The 4,997-nt window shown below is 35.5% G+C and overlaps 1 pseudogene; it reads left to right on the top strand.

Annotated features, from left to right (window-relative positions):
• The first annotated feature begins 3,961 nt into the window (after positions 1–3,961).
• On the top strand, positions 3,962–4,770 carry LOC125223612 (calmodulin-like protein 3 pseudogene; annotated as a pseudogene).
• The last annotated feature ends 227 nt before the right edge of the window (positions 4,771–4,997 follow it).

Here is a 4,997-nt window from a genome sequence, read left to right as displayed (position 1 = left end):
GTATGGGGGCATGATCGGAGATTGTGTTGGGGAGTGCTTTGAGGTTTAAATCAGGGAACTTGAAACTCCACTCTTGGTCGATGAATGCTCTATCTAATTTGCTTCGTGATTTTCCCCGGGCCCAAGTGAACTTCCTACCCAAAAGAGGCACCTCCTGGACTCTCATCTCACTGAATCAATGGTTGAATTCTGTGATGCTTTCCGGACAGCTTAGCCCACTACTCCTTTCTCCGGCATGCGTAACCTCATTGAAGTCGCTCATAATCAGTAGAGGTGATGAGATATTCCTCCTTGTGACCATCAGTTCATCCAAAAGCTTATTTCTCCCATCTCTGTTAGTTGGGGCATAAACCACCAAAATGCCACAAAAGAACTCCTGATCTTTGATGACCCCTTCCACTAAAACCCATCTATCACCCTTACAACATCTCTTCATTTCAAATCTGCTAGTTTCCCAACAAGCAATGACTCCCCCACCCCCATCAATGGCAACTGCATGCTACTTACCCAAATTGTTGTGACCCCACCAAAACCCAATCTTTCTCTCTGCAATATCTTTATGTTTGAACTCAACAATCCCTAAGAAAAAAACATCCTGCTTGCTCAAAAGCCTCTTAATAGCAACATCTTTCCTCCTATCATCCATCCCTCGACAATTCCAACAAACAACCTTCACTTTAAAACACACGATCCTTGTTCCTCTCGAGGTCTAAGAAGTGTTCCATTATAAAAATATAACAAAGAATAAAGAATATCTTAGTTCAAATATCTCTAACAAGTATGATACCTATGTTCCTTTTAAAACCCTCAAACTTTCAGTTCACATGCCCGTAACCAAATCCAGCGTACGTTCCAAGTCTTTGAAACAAATAAAAAGATGGCTTTCGATTGAAATGAAATGATGAAAGTAATTCGGTGAAATCAAGCATCAAGATCACTTGGGGAATAATTTAAACTTATAACAGTTTGAAATGAAGTAAGTAGAACTTGGGTAGCAAATTCAGCACGTCAAATTTTATTCAATTCTCGTAGAAATATTAACTTGTGTTTTCGTTGTATCGTAAGGAATAAAATGATTTTTATGAAACAACCAACCTTAATTTTTTTTATCATTTTTAGATAAGGGTACAACAGACATGGATAAGAATTTGAAAATTTTAGTCCACCATTAATTCCAAATTGTTAAACTAGTAAATACAGTTTTGACCTTTGAATACAGAATACCGCTGATAATTTTCAACACTGCGCGAAAATATATTTCGGACATACGAAACTAATGAGTTAGTACAAATTTCCTCCGTTCTATAATAGTAGAGTCATTTTGTCATTTTAGTACATACCATAGTAGTAGAGTCATTTCTTTTTCTAGTAAGAGTCAACACATTTCTGCACACTTACTTTACTCTCTCTTACTAATTTATTCTCTTTTCATCTTTCTACCTTTTTCATTTTCTAATTTATTCTCCTTTTACTTAACTCACTTAACACAATTTTTCTTAAATCCCGTGGCGAAAAGAAATATCTCCACTACTATGGAACGGATGGAGTATTATGTTTGTAGTCGACCATTGTTGGGTTACGTTTAGGGGTGGCAAAATGGGTAGCGGGTAATGGATGATTCCCATCTCGACCCGCTACCCGCCGGGTATTGGGTACCCGCTACCCGATGATAACGGGAAACGGGGCGGAATCGGGTAGTGTGTTTTAGAGTTTTGGTGTAGCGGGTATACCCACTACCCGTACGGGTATACCCGTTAGTCCCGATAATACCCGTTGTTATTAGTATTAGCCATATTCCATCTTTTAATACTCCTTCCTATCTATAATAATAGAGGTGTTTCAAATAGTTAAGGTGGAGAAAAAAAAAGTAAATAGTAACATAATAATAGTCATATACGCACTCATTTTGAAAAATTAAAAATAAACAGTTAGAACGAAGTAAGAGAGATAATAATGTAGAGAAGAGTATTTATATTATTATTTTTTCAAAATGAGTGAAGAAAATGAAATGCCTCTATTAAGGCAGAACATTTGGAGTACTTTATATAATCAAAGAGTTATTTTGAAACATTTTTATATTCCAACGAGCATACAATTGAAAACTCACCGGAACTAGCTATAGAGTGTCCCCTCACTTTTATTCTCAATCTATTCAACGTTTACCATTGATATTACTAAAGAAAATTAGGGAACATTGACCGTTATTATGGTTTTCAAATTTTTTATTAGAATTTCGAGTTGGGTACGGGATACCCGACATGGGTATCGGGTAATCCCGGTAACCCGTTTCGCCCCCTAGTTACGTTCATGCTGGGTTCAGTCACTGAAAAATAATATTTCCTGCATCCCAAATAATTTTAATTGTTTTTATTTTCAGGATTCCCTAACTAAGTTACTTAATTTTCATTATAAAACATTTAATCACTTTTATTTTATTCCATCACTTACTTTATTCCTCTATTTTATTTTAATTTCAACAAATTCGTTCAACTTAATCCCATGTAAAAAAGTTTTGCATCAACTTAGTTGGGTTGAAGAGAGTAATAATTATTAATAGGATATTGGCTTTTAATATCATGGAACTTTCAAAAAGATAGGTTTTTCCCACGAACTTTAAATTTGGCAAATAATATCACGAACTTTACCCGAGTTTGTTATTTCGCACTGGCGAACAATTATGGCAAATAATATCATAATACAGGTTTTTTTTTTCTCATAATTTCTCGACAACAACTTCGAGAGCTTCTAGTTCTTCTTCTTTGAGGATAGTTTTTCCTGAAGTACACCCTCCAAAGTTGTTCTTCAATCAATTAATATGACTGGAATTTTTCGTTGGTGAAAAATAATAAACTCAATTAAAATTCGTGATATAATTATTAGGGGCCAATATCCCTTTTAATATTACAATAAGTTTTTATTTTTATTACTTTGTTAGAGTTACTATTATATTTTTATTTCTTACTTTTCTTAGAGTACCTTCCATTATAAGATTTCAAAAATTGAAAAGTTTATACTTTTCAAACACAAACTAAAAAATGAAATAGTTTATATTTTTTAGAGACGAAAGAAGTATCTATGTCAACAGGATGTGAGTAGCGCTGAATTATATACTCCTCTATGTTTCTTGTTAATTGAGACATTTATTTTTGGAGATTAAGAATTGTGTTTAGTAAATGATAAATAAAATGAAAGACATTAAGAAAAATAAAGTACTTACTCCCCCCGTTCCACAGTAATAGAGGCATTTCATTTTCTGCACTTGTTTTGTAAAAATGATTATAAATAATTAAAGTGGAGAGAGAGTAAAGTAAGAAAAAGAATAATGTAGAGAAGAGTCTTATCTAAATATTCTCTCTCTTACTTTACTTTTTCTCCATTTTAACTGTTTTTTATTATTTTTTTAAAACGAATGCGCAAAACGAAATACCTCAAAAATAAAAAAATAATTTAATTATATTGAAACTTTCTAAAATAAAAAAATGACTCGTTGTAAGTAACAAACAAAACTTTCAGACATAGTGATCCAAAAGATTAAACGTGTTGGTCAATATTGTAAGTAAAACCAATAACACTAAAACACCTTTAAAGTCTAAAGATAATAGTAGAGCTCATATTTTAAAACGAAATGAACAATTATCATTCATTCCTCACGAAATGCAACATAAATTATCAGTATGATCAACTCTTACCAAACCACGACTTCGAAGTGTCATCCTCCCACCAACCACGCGTTTTTCAACAGCAGGCTCCTTATGTTTCTTTATTTCATTAAATTTAGCTCCGATTTCACCCAAATCTATGTATAATTTCAAATCTGCCCCACCAAAAGCAATTATAACTACGCGTTTTTAGAGTTCAAAATTGAAATACCCAATATTTTATTACTTACTCCACAATTAAAGAATCCAAAACGCGTTATTCCAACATAAAATAATTTCCTCAAAATTCAATATAATTGCAACTCCATTTCAAAAGCCGGGATCTTGTCTCTCGTTTTTCTCTTTCTCATCAACTCCAAATCCACAATGTCAACCTTCTTGTTGAGAATCTCCATTCTCTACAAGCTCTTGTACACATTTTTCCAATACTTGGCACCCAAGAAGTTAAGAACATATCTCCCATTCTCACACACCGAACAACAAAAACATATCAACAACGAGCGTGTTTCTTCCTTTTCATCATCTTCCCGCCCTAGTCGAATGGTGGAAGGCGCGGAGCTGAGCCTCGTCTTCCAGATGTTCGATAGGGACGGGGACGGGCGGATCACCAAGAGCGAGCTGAGCGCCTCGTTGGAGAAGATGGGAATCTTCATCCCGGGCGACGAGCTGGCTCAGATGATCACACGGGTGGACGTCAACGGAGACGGATGCGTCGACATTGACGAGTTCTCCACCTTGTACCAAACCATAATGGACGAGCGCAACGAGGAGGAGGATATGAAGGAGGCGTTTAATGTGTTTGATCAGAACGGTGATGGATTCATCAGCGTTGAGGAGCTGGGCTCGGTGCTGGCGTCGCTCGGGCTCAGGCAAGGGAGGGGCGCGGAGGAATGCGAGAAGATGATCAACAAGGTCGATGCGGATGGAGACGGAAGAGTGGACTTTAATGAGTTCAAGCAGATGATGAATGCAGGAAGATTCAACTAATGCTACTCTCTTCAATTTCAGCAGCCTAGACTGCATTGTATAGGATATGTATATTGATCACTTCACTGAGTCAAAGGGTGCGAAGGGAATGAGGCATTGATCAATGAGAAACCGTTTTCATTCATTCTTGTGTTTTCTGGCCTTATGTTATGTTTTTTGATTTGGTTATGAAATTAATTTAATTAAATGACCATATGTGACTGGTCACAAGTTTAAAGAAATTCGTCCCATTTTAGAAGTCATATTTTACTATTTTTGATTTTCCACTTTAGGAGTCTCGGTTAGAATATTCAACTAAAAGAAAAAGTTACTCTCCCTGTCCCATAATAAGAGTCCTATTCTGTCATTTCG

This window comes from Salvia hispanica, chromosome 1, assembly GCF_029641045.1.
Source record: "Salvia hispanica isolate PSC_SH4W2 chromosome 1, Shi_PSC_v1, whole genome shotgun sequence".
In the NCBI taxonomy this organism is placed as follows: Eukaryota; Viridiplantae; Streptophyta; class Magnoliopsida; order Lamiales; family Lamiaceae; genus Salvia; species Salvia hispanica.
This window is presented reverse-complemented; position numbering and strand designations above follow the sequence as displayed.